Source organism: Myotis yumanensis, unplaced genomic scaffold, assembly GCF_028538775.1.
Source record: "Myotis yumanensis isolate MYYU_CA2020_CCGP unplaced genomic scaffold, mMyoYum1.0.hap1 SCAF_11, whole genome shotgun sequence".
Taxonomy (NCBI): Eukaryota; Metazoa; Chordata; class Mammalia; order Chiroptera; family Vespertilionidae; genus Myotis; species Myotis yumanensis.
The window spans coordinates 22,837,251-22,854,837 of NW_027223762.1; the positions used below are offsets into that span (position 1 = coordinate 22,837,251).

A 17,587-nucleotide genomic window follows, 5' to 3' on the forward strand; every position below is an offset into this window, starting at 1 on the left:
TACCTGCCCTTTCATATTGTTATATAATCAGTCAGACTCTAATATAGAATTAATTTGGACTCAGTTGTCTCTATTAAGACAAAGCAATATCATAGTTTTAAAAAATAGAGATGACCCTTTATGAGAATCTGGCTGCAATCAAAAGCAGTAACTATTATCCTTATAGGCTCATTTATTCAGTAAAGCATTGTATTCTTTTTGCTATTCTTTGTTTAACTTTTTAAATGAAATATGTTTACCTTTTATTAAAAATTTCTATTTTAGCCCAGCTGGAATGGCTCAGTGTTTGAGCATCGACCTATGAACCAGGAGGTCATGGTTCAATTCCCAGTCAGGGCACACGCCTGGGTTGCCGGCTCAATCCCTGGTGTGAGACGTGCAGGAGGCAGCTGATCAATGATTCTCTCTCATCATTGATGTTTCTATCTCTCTCTCCCTCTCTGAAATCAATAAAGATATATAAAAAATCTATTTTAAATGAATAGATACATAATAATACAATCATGATAAAATGTTAATAATAGCATCGGGGTGGTAGGTATACGAGACTTCTCTAAAATTCTTTCACATTTGTTATATATTTGAAATTTTTCATAATAATATTTTTGGGAAAAGCTTTCTATTTTGATTGGCAGTCATTGTCAAATAGCCAAAACAACTTATTCTATTTTTTAAAAAATATAATAAATACTTTAATTTTACTTATTTAAGCTTAACAGTGCAGATCCAATATAATTTGTGTATTAATAATATCACATATTTAACCAGTGAGCAAAATATAGAAATGATTTCAAATTATATATCTCTTTACTGTACCCTATTTATATTTTGGTTGCTGGTTGAAAACTAATTTGAGCATTTTTAACTGAATCATGAAAGTTGGATCAACAGTAGGTTTTTTTTTAGCAAGAATTATTTTCCATGTTGTTGAAGGACCCAGGATGAAATGAAGTGTTTGGAGAGTTTTAGAAATAAAATGTGAATGTGGATGAGGACCTGAATTAGTTTAAAATAGAATAAATTTTCTTTTCAGTTTTCCAGTGTACTTTGGAGCGTGAAGAACATCACTAAGTAATCCTTATTCTCAGATTTTAGAGAGGGTATTTTGTCCTTAAAGAAAATAAATATAATAGCTGCATTGTATGGGTATTTTCTCATTGTTTTCATTCAACTGTTTGCCACACTAACAGTTGGTAGTGCCTGGTGTATTGGTGACTCATAGAAGCAACGTTGCAATGTAATGTGTGTATGCCCCCCGCCCCCTTTATTTTAATACTAGAGGCCCGGTGCACAAAAATTTGTGCACTGGCAGGGGGGGTATCCCTCAGCCCCACTTGTGCCCTCTCATAGTCTGGGACCCCTCAGGAGATAATGACCTGCTGGCTTAGGCCCGCTCCCGGGTGGCAGAGGGCAGGCCCAATCCCTAGGTGCCTGCCCTGCAGCCCCTGGTCGGGCTCAGAGCAGGGCCGATTGGGGAGTTGGGGCACCGCCCCCTGTCATGCACAGAGCAGGGCGGATCAGGGGGTTATGGCGCCACCCCTGTCACATACAGAGCCAGCTGATCAGGGGGTTGGGGCGCTGCCCCCTGTCACGCACAGAGCAGGGCCCATCAGGGGGGTTGGGGCTCCGTACCCTGTCACACACAGAGCAGGGCCGATCAGGGGGTTGGGGAGCTCCCCCCTGTCACCCACAGAGCAGGGCCGATCGGGGGGTTGGGGCGCTGCCCCCTGTCATGCACAGAGCAGGGCGGATCAGGAGGCTGCGATGCCACCCTCAGTCACGCTCAGGGTAGGGCTGATTGGGGGGTTGGGGCACCGCCCCCTGTCACACTCAAGGCAAGGTCAATGGGGAGGTTGCGGCGCCACCCCCTGTCACGCACAGAGCAGGGCCCATGGGGGGGTTGAGGTGCCGCACCCTGTCACACACAGAGCAGGGCCGATCAGGGGGTTGGGAAGCTACCCCCTATCAGGCACAGAGCAGGACCGATCAGGGGGTTGGGGCGCCTTCCCCTTTCACGAACAGAGCAGGGCGGATAGGGAGGTTGTGGCCCCACCCCTAGTCACACACAGAGCCGCAGGCTGATCAGGGGGTTTGGGCGCTGCCCCCTGTCACACTGCTCCAGGGGCCAGGAGGCCTCACGGCTCCGCTGATCCCAGTGCTGGGAGGCCTCGCGGCTCCGCTGATCCCAGTGCTGGGAGGCCTCGTGGCTCCGCTGATCCCGGTGCTGGGAGGCCTCGCGGCTCTGCTGATTCCGGGTTCGGGAGGCCTTGTGGCTCCGCTGATCCCGGTGCCGGGAGGCATATTACCCTTTTACTATATAGGATAGAGGCCTGGTGCATGGGTGGGGGCCGGCTGGTTTGCCCTGAAGGGTGTCCTGGATCAGGGTGGGGGTCCCGCTTGGGTGCCTAGCCAGCCTGGGTGAGGGGATGATGGCTGTTTCCAGCTGGTCACACCCCCTTCAGGGTGGGGGTCCCCACTGGGGTGCCTGGCCAGCCTGGGTGAGGGGATGAGGGCCGTTTTCAGGCTGGTGGGTGACTGTAGCTCCCAACCTCTCTTTTATTTCTTTTTTCTTTTTTATTCTGGGATTTATTTACCTTCTATGGCTGTCACTGGAGCTGAGAGCTGTCTTTTAGCTCTGAGGCTCGGCTCCAGCTCTGAGACCTCGGCTGCTGAAAGCAGGTTTCTGGACTTTGTTTACCTTCTGTATTTGAAACTTTGTTGCGACTCCAGCTCTGAGATCCCGGCTGACTGAAAGCAGGTTTCTGGGGTTTTGTTTAGCTTCTATATTTGTAACAATGTTTCTTAGAGAGCAGCTGAGAGGCTGGCAAGGCAGGCGGGGAACGTGGCTTCCTCCGTCACTGGAGCAAGCAAGCTTCCCTGTTCGCGTCAGCTGCCTGGCTGCCGGCCGCCATCTTGGTTGGCAGTTAATTTGCATATCTCACTGATTAGCCAATGGGAAGGGTAGCTAAGTTACGGCTAATTACCATGTTTCTCTTTTATTAGATAGGACTAGGGGCCTAGTGCACGAATTTGTGCACCTTGAAAGGAACTGTGGGCCGCAAGGCTGTGGTGGACACAGGGACGGGTCTCGCCTCATTCTCTGCGCCCCCGCCCAGCCCCTCCTGCTGCAGCCCCTGGTTTCCTGTCTGTTGGCATCCCCGCTCCCAGGTGCTGATGGCACCAGCCTGCTCGCACCCACTGATGGGGCCAGCACCATCAGCAGGTGCAAGCAGCAGCTGCTGCCCCAATCACCCCTCAGGAGTAGGGGGAGGTGGAGAAGCCCCGAGGGGCTATCGGGGCCGGCAGCCGCTGCTGACACCCACTGACAGTGCTGAACGATTGGGGCCAGTGCCGGGTGCCGGCAGTGGGTGCGAGCGGGGTTAGCACTGGCAGCAGGTATGAGTGCCCAGCAGGACCGCGGTACGCAGGAGCAAAGAATTTTCAGTAACCACCAGAGGCTCACTCCGATGATAGTGCCCGGTGCCCCGCCTTGGTCTGGTGCCCCCACTCACCTGCTCCACCATCCCGCTATGGCTGATGCCCGCCATCTTCTGCACTCTCCTGCCTGCTGCTGATGCCCACCATGTTCCGCGCGCACCCCCTGGTGGTCAGCGCACGTCATAGCGACTGGTTGTTCGGTTGTTTGGTTGTTCTGCCGTTCGGTCTATTTGCATATTAGGGTTTTATATATATAGATACTAAAAAGAAATAGGGCATTACTATTTTTTTTCTTTTTCTTTTTTTTAAAATATATTTTATTGATTTTTTACAGAGAGGAAGGGAGAGAGATAGAGAGTTAGAAACATCGATGAGAGAGAAACATCGATCAGCTGCCTCCTGCACATCTACCACTGGGGATGTGCCCGCAACCCAGGTATATGCCCCCGACTGGAATCGAACCTGGGACCTTTCAGTCCACAGGCCGATGCTCTATCCACGGAGCCAAACCGGTTTCGGCAAGGGCCCTGAAATCTTTTTATGGGAAGATTTGGCTTATAGAGTTTTAATCTTGCTGAAATACTGGTTTATTTTACCGTTACCCAAATTGGAGTCTGTAAGTTTGTAATCATCATACCTTTGATATTCCAAGGTGGTAATTTAGAGATGATTTTTTAAAAAATAAAACATATTTTTAATGTCATGAGTATTGTAATCTCTTTTCACATGACTCTATTAGTAGCTTCTGCTTATTAATGAAAATAAAGACTTGTGAAAATAAAAATATCATTAATCTGGCCCTTGCATTTAGTAGCTATATTTACAAGTCATCTGTGATCAGTTTAGTCGCCATCTCTTTGATATTCTCTAGCTATTATTGCATGCCGTTGGGGTTATGATATCATGCTGTGGAAGAATGGTTCAGCTGTGGGTTTTATGTGCTTTTTCATAGTTGTTCACAATACCCCATGCTAAATTATATGGCAAATTATTATACATTAGCTGGTTAAAAACATGTCTAATTGATTCACTATGCTAAAATATCAAAGACGATATGCTGCAGGAGTGATGCTTCCAGTTAACGACCTATCTTGTATTCATGGAGACGACAGTGCTTGCTCACATATTGGCAATAGTATCTAATTTGGTGTGCCCGGTGTTGTAATTCAATCATCTGCTATTAAAAATAGATATGTCTTTAGGGAGCAATGGCACATACAAACCCATACACATACATATGTGCATGTTTACTTATATGAACACATATATTCAATGACTTTTTTTGTGTTGCCTCTACTGATGCTTGTGCTAGTGAGTCAGCAATGGAAAGTGTGTATTAGCTTTAAGATAAATAAAATAGATTTTGATTTAGTTCAAGTGAACCATCTCATTTAAAATTAGCCTGGGGGTCTTGTAAAGAAAGCAAGTAATCTAAACACAATAATGCACATTGCCCAATTGCTCTGTGTATATCCAGGTTCAGTGCTGTGCTGCTTTGACAGCCCATTACTGAATGTAATGAACAGCTATTTTTAAACAGAAGAAATTCAAGTTGACAGCTTGGCAATGAAATTCAGTTAGTGAGATAATTTTTGTCATCTTCAGTATAGAGAATGGATTCAGTTTGGTTTTAGGAAATTTGTATCATGTAGATTAGAGAGCAAACATTTTTATTAAAAGATAATTTTGTTGTCCATTGGGGGTGCAGATGTTACTATTAGAGAGTGGAATTAGCTTTTAATGAATATTTTAATGAATTACTGAGACATCATCTCTAGAACTTAGGTTTAAAGTAAAATTTCTCCTTTTCCTTTCCTGCCAGAGGTGAAATATTCAGTCTAGTAAATGCCTATAACAGTGACTAGAAAAGGTGTTTTTTAATGCTGCCTTTTGTTCTTTCAGTTTAAAATTAGTAGCTTTTTGGAAATAAGGGAGTCTTTGGAAATGGACAAGGGAGGCAACGTTGTCGTAATGGAACTAAAAATTAGAGTAGTATGGAGGGGTAGAAAGAAAATATCTGCTTGATTATCTTTTCCAGAAATTCTTTAACCAGGGATAACTGGATGGTAACATCTGATTTTGATAACTCTTGGAAAAGTTGGAGAAGCTTGTTCTGCAATTCTTAAATAAAATAAATATATTGATAAATTCATGACTCAAAAAAAATAGGGTAAACCAGAGTGAATTATTTCATTTTTTTCTGAGTAGAGCAAACGTTTGAGAAATTTAATTGCTATTTTTCTAAATGCAGCTAATTACTAGGGATTTTTCAGGTAGAACCTTAGATTCAGCGTTAAGGATTTGTGTGAAATGTAGTCCGAGAAAAATAGCAATACATTATTGAATGAAATGTGGGTGAGTTAAGTAAATGGATTACCTAATGTCCAATCATGTTTCTGGCCCAACCAATAAAAGAACCCACGTCTATAGCAGCAGTGGAAATTTAAAAATTGTCAGAGTCATCCCCTTCCAGACACATTGCCAGAAACCTCCATTCATGGGTCTTTGTCACTCACCCTTCAGTGCTTCCAGGGCACCTCCTCTGGGTCCCCAAAGGGCTGCTGACTGTCAGTTTTGCTTAAGGACTATGCCTTAAATTAGAAAAAAAAAAAAAAAAGTAAATTATCTTTAGTAGCCAGTAGGCTTCTCACTCCTGACCTATTTCTCTCTTTTACTTATTTCTTAGAAGACACAATGGCCCCAAACATAATGTAGCAATGAATCTGTGTACAAGTCAAGCATTTTTTGGAGAGGCTTTCATGATAGGTCTCTATGTAGTCTTTAGAATTGTATTATATCCGTGAATCAAAAGAATTTCTTGACATGAAAGAATTGGTGTACCTCAATAAACATTTAAACCTAAAGAGGATATTGTTCATTGAACAGGATCTAGCTTATTTCTAGCAACACTGCCATCAGTTTGCAGCCTGAACTTTGAGTTCTTGATTTTGTTGTGAAGTGACCCCTCTTGAATTCTTGGTTTGCCCATGGATAGAGGACTTGTGTGAACCAGAAAGGCATTATCAGAGTAGCCCCACTTCTCTATGGCATCATGGGAGGCTAGCTCAACTACCTGAAGAATATTTTCACTTTCTTGATTGCAGAATAATTTGAGAAGGCACCATGGTACCCAGGTGTGGGATTAAGAAAATAATTTGTTACATTTGATGATATGAATCATGGGGAGGAAACCAATGGTAGAGCGAAAGCAGGATTGGTGATGCCTAAACCAAAACGAAAGATATATTTTTTAGAAGGAGGCTTAGCTCTGAAAATGGGCAGGGTGAAGGAAGTCACCATAATTCCAGTAAATGTTTTCTGTATTATCTGGCTTCATTTTTCTATCTATCTGTACTCTCAGGTCTGAGCAGTGCAGGAAAAGGAAAAGAAATTGTGTTGCTGTGATTCACACTGGCGGGATTGAGGAAACTAGGATATGGCAGTGGTTTGCAAGACACCAAGAAAGTTTCCAACCCAATTATTATCCATCACAGCTGGAAGAATTTCATGGAATATGGTCCAATGAAACACACTCATTGGGAAGTTCTTTTTTAAAATTTTTTTTCTTTATTGATTAAGGTATTACATATGTGTCCTTATCCCCCATTCCCCCGCCCCTACTCATGCCCTCACCCCCTGGTGTCTGTGTCCATTGGTTATATGCATGCATACAAGTCCTTTGGTTGATCTCTGAAAAGTTCTTAAAGTAAACTCTAGTGTCTTGAGAGTCAATATTGTGTGGTAGTGAAGAAATATTCTGTTTGGAGCCTCACTGGCTGGGCTTGAACCTCATCACTTACTAGCTATATAACTTTGACCGAGTTATTTTGATCACTTTGTGCAACAGTTTTCTTATCTGTAAAGTTACAAAAATAACACCTAACTTCAATATTACAAACATAAAAGCGAAGTAACAGGTTTAGTATGAGGATCATACGAGTTAAACATTTAAAATTATTGCCCTGGCCAGTTAGCAGAGTTGGTTGGAGTGTCCTCCCCATATACCAGGGTTGTGGGTTGGATCCCTGGCCGGGGCACACACAAGGAGCAACCAGTGAATGCATGAATAAGTGGAACAACAGGTCGGTGTTTTTCTCTCTCTTTCTCTCTCTCTCAAATCAATAAAATAAAAATTAAAAAAATAGAATTCTTGGAGCAATGGTTGGCATTTAGAAGAGTTTAATCCACATAATCTACTATTGTTATTTCAAAATTCATTTTCTGCTTACACTTACATTTTTATAATTAAAAAAATAATTTTAGAATCAATTATAGCTGAACTGTTCCTTGTTAGAAACCTGGGTCTCTGATTGAAGGCTAAAGTTATTAGGAATTCTAACTTTGAAACAAGAAAGTCAAAGTGAGAACTCTATTTATTTGATTAATATTAAGTAGCATGAGGTGGAATTTATAGAATATTGAAATCATAGCTTCTATCCTAGTAACCTCATTAAGAATAGGAGACATGCTATATGCTGCCTGTCTTTATAATCTAAATTGTGCTTTGTTTAATTCAAGTATCTGTTCAATGGAAGTCAGGTAAAAGTTCTAATGTATTGCTAGTACATAGTAGACACTGGATAAATGCAGCTTGAGTGAGAGGATATTTATTTATGTCTCTTTGTGTGTGTGTGTGTGTGTGTGTGTGAGAGAGAGAGAGAGAGAGAGAGAGAATAAATGTTCACCATTTTCTCTAGTAATGGAGGACTTAATTTACAGTAGAAGAGTTTTATTTTTTTATTTATTTTTTTTTAATTTTTTTTTAATTAAATCTTTATTGTTCAGATTATTACATTAGTTACTCTTTTTTCCCACCATAACTCCCCTCCACCCAGTTCCAACCCCACCCTCTGCCCTCACTCCCCACCCACTGTCCTCATCCATAGGTGCACGATTGTTGTCTAATCTCTTCACTCACCCCCACACCCCTTTCTCCCCCCCCCCCCCCAAGAATAGTCAGTCCATTCCCTTTCTATGTCCCTGATTCTATTACAATCACCAGTTCATCAGATTATTTATTCACTTGATTTTTAGATTCACTTGTTGATAGATGTGTATTTGTTGTTCATAATTTGTATCTTTACCTTTTTCTTCTTCTTCCTCTTCTTACAGGATACCTTTCAGCATTTCATATAATACTGGTTTGGTGGTGATGAACTCCTTTAGCTTTTTCTTATCTGTGAAGCTCTTTACCTGGCCTTCACTTCTGAATGATAGCTTTGCTGGATAAAGTAGTCTTGGTTGTAGGTTCTTGGTATTCATCACTTTGAATATTTCTTGCCATTCCCTTCTGGCCTGCAAAGTTTCTGTTGAGAAATCAGCTGACAGTCGTATGGGTACTCCCTTGTAGGTAACTGATTTTCTTTCTCTTGCTGCTTTTAGGATTCTCTCTTTGTCTTTTGCTCTTGGCATTTTAATTATGATGTGTCTTGGTGTGGTCCTCTTTGGATTCCTTTTGTTTGGGGTTCTCTGCGCTTCCTGGACTTGGAAGTCTATTCCTTTCACCAGGTAGGGGAAGTTTTCTGTCATTATTTCTTCAAATAGGTTTTCAATATCTTGCTGTCTCTCATCTTCTGGCACCCCTATAATTCGGATGTTGGTACGCTTGAAGCTGTCCCAGAGGCTCCTTACACTATCTTCATATTTTCGGATTCTTTTTTCATTTTGCTTTTCCGGTTGGGTGTTTTTTGCTTCTTCGTATTTCAAATCTTTGACTTGATCCTTGCGACCCTCTGGTCTGCTGTTGGGAGTCCGTATAATATTCTTTATTTCAGTCAGTGTATGCTTAATTTCTAGTTGGTCCTTTATCACAACATCGAGGGTCTCATTAGATTTCTTGAGGATCTCACTACATTTATCGGCGGTCTTACCAGTCTTTTCGAGGGCTTCTAAACAGTTCTTTAAAGACCTTAAAAGTGTGGTTTTGAACTCTATATCCAACAGTTTGCTTTCCTCCAATTCTGTCGTTTGTGTCCTGTTTCTTTGTCTCGGCATTTTTTTATGCTTCGCTGTGTCGATAGAGTGCCTTTCTGTGCTAAGTGTCCCAATTACCTAAGGTAGACACTCTTGGTGCACCCCCTTGTGGGCTTTGTGCACAGTCTTGTTGTGGTTAAGCCTTGATTGTTGTAGTTATCACTGTGAGGAATTGACCTCCAGGTCAATTGGCTGTGAGAATCAGCTGTGTCTGCGGTGGGAGAACTTCTGTGCTTGAGACACCCCTCTGGGGCTAGACTTGCTTCGATGGGGCTTTGGTGCTCACTGAGTCTGCCTCCTGAGTGTGTCTTTTATGGTTCCACAGAGCTTAAAGCTGGATGGTCCCACTCTGACCTCTGGGCTTCCTGGCTCCTGGATCTCTAGGGAGGTGCTAAGTTAGCCTTTGCCTGAGGCTATCCAGCAAAAGCCTCCCTGCAGGGCTTGGGCGGGGCGGGTCCCACGGGATCAACAGGGCGGGGTTAGCAATTATGGCTGCTCTCAGTCTTGCCCTCAGAGGCTCTGCTTCTCAGTGTCCCAGTAGTTGCTGCAAGCCCCACGGAGAGAAAGCTGCCCTAGGCTTCTGAGCGATGCCAGACAGTCCCGCTTCTCCCGTATGAGTCTGGGTCCTTAGAGACTTGCCCAGAACTGGAGCTCAGAGCCTGAGACTCCCTCCCGATTGAAAACAACCGCGCCCTCAGCCTTCAGCCCACTCCACATGCACTCCGAACCTTAGTATTTTACTTCAGCACTGCGCCTCCTCTGAGCCTCGGTATGCTTTTCTCTTTCCTCCTAGTTGTAGAACATCCGCTCAGCCAGCTTTCCTGTGGTTCTGGATGATGTCCGTTCCGTCTTTTAGTTGTATTTTTGAAGTGGTTGTTCGAGGCAGCAAACTCCCGTGTTTACCTATGCCGCCATCTTGGTTTCTCTCCCAATTTACAGTAGAAGAGTTTTAAGTTAGAATAATTAGAAGTATTCTGACTATAGGGTTGGGAAACATTGTAGTTCTTTACCAAGGAAAATAACAGAATCTATATAATTGTAAAAAATAGGTTATCAGTTGAATTTAAGTATTTATTTGCTATAGAAGAATATTTAGATCTTTCTTGAGAGATCAAGCCTTCTTACTTTCTAATTTCAAATTTATTACACAAATTTGTACATTGTTGTGAAAGATGAAGCAAAAAGACCTTAGAGTGAAAAGATTTAACTACTTGCCAAGTTAACCTTTCCTACATGCCACACCTCTCTCTTTGGGGGTAAAGCAACTACAGGAAAATGAAAGAAATCATCACCATTAACTCTCTCCTTTTTTGCCTTGGTGGTAAATATGGAGTGAGGGAACTCATAAAGAAGTATTTTGACTGACACAGCCTACCTGTTTTTGTCTTCATGAATCTGACTACAATTAGAACAGAAATCCTCAAGCTAAATGTTTTTCCTTTCCTTTCCTTTCCTTGAAAATCAGTAATCAGTTATTCTGTTTTCCTATCTTAAGATTCTTCTTTCTCTATCCCAAGTATGTTTTATATAAAGCTAGTATCTGAGATACTAACTCTAACTCTTTAAGGCAGGCTTCTATGCTGTACTATTAGAATAAATTCTATTTAAAATACTTAGTGAGGTACAGAATTCCTAAGACAATTATTGCTTTAGGTTGTAGCTGCAGTGATATCTATCCACACTGATCATGAAGATTGTTGAATGTGATTTATTTATGTCTGTGTGTATGTCTGTATGTTTTGAGTAAGTAGTATGCTCATATGATTTAGAGTTCAAAATGTGCATAAGAGTTGGACTGTGAAAAGTCTCCTTCCCATCCCTGGACTTCATCAATCCAGTTTCCCTCCCTGGAGGCAACCACCTTGTCCATTTTCTTTTGTGTCCTTCTAGAGCAGTGATGGCGAACCTTTTGAGCTCGGCGTGTCAGCATTTTGAAAAACCCTAACTTAACTCTGGTGCTGTGTCACATCTAGAAATTTTTTGATATTTGCAACCATAGTAAAACAAAGACTTATATTTTTGATATTTATTTTATATATTTAAATGCCATTTAACAAAGAAAAATAAACCAAAAAAAATAAGTTCGCGTGTCACCTCTGACACGTGTGTCATAGGTTCGCCATCACTGTTCTAGAGTAATATTCTGGTTGGATGTATTTTTGCATAATTGAAAAGGGGAGATGACTTTCTTTTTGTAAATGTATCACTTTCTGGGAAGCCAAGAGATGAAAGCTAAGGAAGGCCCAGAGCTCTTTCTGAGAGTACCAACTTGTCTTAAGTCCTGTTTCTTAAAAGTGCCTTGTGTGTAAGAGTTTTTAAAAATGGAGATAAGTAAGGAGAGAAGCCAAAGGTAGATGAGAAAATTTCAGTAATTGTTTTCCTGTTGAAAATTTTCTTCTCAAGACAAAACTTCCAGATTTTACAAAGTTGAGATAGCTCATTCCTCCATGACTTGCTGAAGGCTGGCACAGTCTCTCTGGGAACCAAAGATGAACCCATAGTTTCCCTTGCAAAAACAGAGCCGCATGCACAAGGGTATAAAGAGGAGCATACCCCATTTTGGAGTCAGATTTATCTGGGTTTAGAGACCAGTGTGAAAATCTAGTAGTTGTATGGTCTTTAACCAGTGCCCGAGTCACCTTCTGAGATGGTAAATTAGGAGCAATCAAACCAAACCTTGTGGTGTACCTCAGAGGGTTTAATGTAAGCGAAATAATGTCTGACACAAAGTAGGGTTTTAATAAATGTTAGCTTCTCTCTTTACCAGTCCACCATTACATTTAAGATGAAAAGGTCTGTTTTCAGCGGATTGTGGTGTCCCGTCTTACTGCATTTCTCAGAATTGAAAAGAGCATTTAGAAAAGTTGCTAGATGATCATTCATCTTGCAGGTGTTGGAACTGTTTCTTCACCTAACAACCAGCTTTTGTGTAGTGCTTTAACAGTTTACACTTGCGAATTTGTAATCACTAATGTCTCTCTGAGAGAGATGAGAGAAATGGATGAAAGGAGATTACAGATGAAGACACCTATATAGCTATAGCAATATTTAATATTTAAATAGTTTAAAATGTTTATTTTCTTCTTTTTGCCCCAGTTGGTGGAGTACAAGGTTTTCAAAGACCATAGTGATAGACACGAAGAGGCAGAGTAGCTGGGACACAAACAGTGAGGCAAAATGTCACTGGATTTTAAGTGGCAGGTAAACAAATTGAAAATTCACCACCAACTTTTTTAGTTTTGTTTACACTACTTGCCGTGGGTTCTGGACCAGTCACTTCACCTTTGTAGTCCTTAGGAAACTTCCAGATAATAATAATATTTAAAAAAAGGTTTGGGAATGGAACTCTTTACAGGTTCCCTCAGAATTATAGCTGTAAGCATTATGCAAATTCATAAAAATAGTTTTGAAGACCAGCTTTAGAATTTCAATAGTTATTGTATATTCAAAATAGCTACAGAAGCACTTTATTTTCATTTTAAAGATTTACAATTAAAGTGATTTTTATGTATACCTCCGATGCCTGATTATATACAAACCCATTACAGGGTTTATGCACACATTAAATCCCTTCTTATTATGGGGTTTTGTGCGCATTAAATGCCTGGTTGTTATAGATTGTTGTTTTTCTTGTTACCATTAAATGTAACATTTCCCTAGGTGATGAAATGTGTTATTATTGGAAACATTTATTTTAGTGTGTGTTCTGTATTTTAAGAGAAAGGTATTTAAACAGCAAAGATGTAGCTGTTATGAAATTTATTTTTTGTAAATAGCTTTCAGCAGAAATCAGAGTAGCACTTTAAACTTACCGTTAAAAAAATCGTTTAATCATCACACTCCTTGTTGGCTAATAGGGTACTAAGTGACTCCCCCCTCCTCCCCCACTGCAATAGGCTATTTCTGATGCGCTCACTAAGTGAACCCAAGAGTACTAGTATATTTTATATTAGCAAGCCTTGATAGCAAAGTGCTGAAAGTTCAGGGGGCATTTGTCTCCTTTCTCACAAATTCATTTAAGTACCAGTCTTGTTGGAGCTTTAACTGGGGCAGACAACCATACAAATGACTTGAGATAAAATGAAAATAATGGACTGAGCTGGGTTCTGGGGATGGTAGTTATGCTGAACACACATCAGTAAGCTTGAGTGTGATTCTATGCTAATACAAGCCTGATGGATCAGCTTTCCCTTTTAGCCTAGAGCACCATTAAGCTCTGGGAGCTGGGTCAAACTGATAGAGTCTGCAAATACAGCCCATTGGTTAGCAGCAGTAGTTAACCGCCTGAGATCCCTAATGTGTGAAACTAACGTTGTTCAAAATCCTCTATGATCAGGACATAGATCGGGAAGAAGATAATAGATTGTCTTAATTTGCATACTCAAAGCTTCTCACGTTTCTTCCTATAGATAACATAACAGGGGGTGTGTGGCGGGGAAGCTGTGACTTACTTCCATTATGTTGTTAATCTTGAATCACAGCAAATAATTTCCATAAAAATGTAAATAACTTGTTTCAAAAGAAAAGAGTATAATTGAAAGATTTTCTGTATTATTTCTTTGGAATTAAACTGTAGGCACAGTTATGCAGGTTAGGTAATGAGAATCTTGGGGCTGTGAAATATTTAAAAAGTTTAAAAAATGATATCTTTTTAGTGATTTGATTCAAACACTAAAACTTGCCTGTGATAAGTCAGATTTCTTTTAATGTGTAAGCTTTGAGATAGATGAAAATTAATACCCTGATCAAAGTAACAGGGAACTTGATCATTTCCTTTTCTCCCAAGAGAAAATGAATCTAAGTTTTTTAATAGCAAAAATTAAAATGAACAACACCAGAAAGGAAACAATGCAAAAACACTGTTACTTTTATGGAGCACAAATGCTCAGAGGATTCTGGTATTATGAAGAAAAGGGTCCTCTACTCACACTACTCTTTATTGCTTTTACTTCTTCCTTTTTGCATTTAAATATACTACAGCTCTGGAAAGCAGTCCTGTGTTTGACTAATTATTATTTTTATATATAATATGTAAAGTTCTATACTTTTTACTTGAGAATATTATTGGTTTTGCAAACTTATCAGAATCATTTACTTCAAATTCTATGTTCACATTTTTGTGATGTGAGAACTCTCTGTTCATTCATTTATAACAGATGACCGTGGTTCTGCCAAAATGACTCAGATATCAAATATGATGCTATTTTTAACCCTATGTTTCCAGACTATGTCAAAAAAATTTTGAATGTAAAGAAAATAAGTATATGTGTTAAAGAAAAATTAAGTGCTTTTGCATGCCTTGTAATCTAGTCTGATGTCTCTATGAAAAACCTAATAAAATTCTACATGTATGATTTTTCCTGCATGCTTAATATATATATGTCAGCTCTTTCCTAAGCACTTTACTCATTTGTTATGTTTAAAACTCTAAATAAGTCAGTGATAGACAAATACCCATAAGATTTCACCTATATGTGGAATCTAAAGAACAATATAAATGAACAAACAAAACAGAATCATACTCATAGATACAGAGAACAGACTGATGTTGCCAGAGGGAGAAGGGTTGAAGGACTGGATGAAAAAGGTGAAGGGATTAAGAAGTACAAATTGGTAGTTACAGTCATGGGTTGTAAAGTACAGCATAGGGAAGATAACCAATCATCCTATATAATAAAAGGCTAATATGCAGATTGTCCCCACGGGTGGGAGTTCCATCGACTGGGAGTTAGACATGCACTGACCACCAGGGGGCAGCGTGGAACATGGCGGGCGTCACCGACATGGTGCTGGCAGCAGGCGGCAGTGGAGGCGCTGCTGGCCCTGATGGGCCCCAACGAGAGCAGGATTGCAGCGGGATGGTGGAGCAGGTGAGCGGGTGGCACCAGGCCAAGACGGGTGCACGTGGGGGGCTCCAATTGCCCCTCTGGTCACCCCACAGATTAGCCCTGATTGCCGGCCAGGCCTAGGGACCCTACGCATGCACGAATTTCATGCACCAGGCCTGTAGTATTGTAATAACTATGTATAGTGCCAAGTGGGTACTGGAAATATGGGAGGACACTTTGTAAAGTATATGATTGTACACCAGAAACTAATACAAAATAATAATGAGTGTAAATTGTAATACAATTAAATAAAAACACCTCTAAGAGGAGGTATTATTATTATTCCCAGGTGAGGAAAATGAAGCAAAGGATGTTAAATAACTTGCCTAAAGCTATATAGCTAGTACTTGGGTGAAATGAGATTAAAACCTAGTCAGTTTGGCTCCACAGTCAGTGTTCTTAATTACTATTACTCTGTGGCAACCTGAAGAAATTTGTTTAGCAGCAAATGTGTTGCTGTATTAAAATGCAACTTCTAGGAGAGCAAGGAATGTGACTTGTCTCGTTCATCTCTAGCCTTGCACTTAGCGCTGAACCTGGGCTATAGAGGGTGCCCAATAAATATTTGTTGAATGAATGAATGTAAATGAATATGATATCCAAAGTAATATTCTGTATCAAATTCTTTTAAATTTACTTTGCTATTTCTGCTTTGTGTGTATAATCCAGCACCAGTTGGAATGGCAGAATGATCACTGACTAATGATAAAGTAAGAGTAGAGCCAGAATCCCTTGGCCTTGTCATTTCTGTACCCTATCTGCTCTAGATATTTTTCAGTGGATCACATTAAAATGAGCTCTTATTGTATCCTTGAATAATATATCCTTCCTACCCTTGTATTCTGAAAGGGTTAATTCATTTCCAAAATATGCGCAGTTTTTTTCTGGAAATGAATTTACTAGTAGGTAAAATGTAATCTGGCTTCTAAAATGTTTTGAGTAAAATGGAGCAGCAGAGGCTTGCATATCTTTACTTCCAATTTTTTTTTTTTTTTAATATATTCCATTGACCTTCCACAGAGAGGAAGGGAGAGAGATAGAGAGCCAGAAACATCGATGAGAGAGAAACATCGATCAGCCGCCCCCTGCACATCCCCCACTGGGGACGCGCCCGCAACCCAGGCACAGGCCCCCGACCGGAATCGAACCCGGGACCCTTCAGTCCACAGGCCGACGCTCCATCCACTGAGCCAGACCGGCCTCGGCTTTACTTCCAATTTTGTTTCCTTAATCTCTGTTTCTTTGGAGAAGATAATAGTATCAATTTGATACCAAATGATTGAAAAAAGTGATTTGTCATTGACAAGGGAGTTCCTACAAAATTAACAGCAGAAACCTAGTCCAAAAGTTAGTAGGATGATATACCTAAAGCACTAAAAAAATTGTCAACTAAGAATACTAGCCCTAACCGGTTTGGCTCAGTGGATAGAGCGTCAGCCTGCAGACTCAAGGGTCCCAGGTTCGATTCTGGTCAAGGGCATGTACCTTGGTTGCGGGCACATCCCCGGTGGGGAGTGTGCAGGAGGCAGCTGATCGATGTTTCTCTCTCATCGATGTTTCTAACTCTCTATCCCTTTCCCTTCCTCTCTGTAAGAAATCAATAAAATATATTTTAAAAAAAAAGAATACTATATCTGGCAAAACTGTTCTTCAGAAATGATGGAGATAAACAAAAGCTGAGGTTGTTCTTCACCACTAGATCTGCCTTGCAAGAATTGCTAAAGAGACTCATTCAAATTGAAACAAAGGACACTAGACAGCAACACAAAAGCATATAATATAAAGCTCCCAGATAAAGGTAAATATATAGACAAATATAGAATTCTGTATTACTATAATAGGGTAAGTTACTTTTATTTTTTAAAAAAGTATTTTTATTAATTTTAGAGAGGAAGGGAGAAGGAGAGAGAGATAGAAACATCAATGAAGAGAGAGAATCATTGATTGCTGCCTCCTGCACACCCCACACTGGGGATTGAGCCCCCATGTCCCCTGACCAGGAATTGAACTGGGATCTCCTGGTTCATAGACTGACCCTCAACCACTGAGCCATGCTGGCTGGGCTAGGGTAACTTACTTTTAATTGAAGTATAGAATTTGAAAGATTAAAACATAAAAATAAATATAAACTTTGTTAATTAGTACAAAATTTAAAAAGAGGTAGTTTGTGACATTGCTAACACAAAGTGGGAGCAGGGTTTTTATATGGGATTGAAGTTATTAGTTCAAATAGATTGTTATCATGTTTCATATATTTGGGTGCTTTGCAGTTAGGTACATATATTTAT

At 40.6% G+C, this 17,587-nt stretch overlaps 1 protein-coding gene across 2 annotated transcripts in view; it reads left to right on the plus strand.

The window, feature by feature from the left end:
* Positions 1-17,587, plus strand: part of CAMKMT (calmodulin-lysine N-methyltransferase) — a 282,803-nt gene that overhangs the window by 45,723 nt on the left and 219,493 nt on the right. The window lies entirely within an intron of this gene.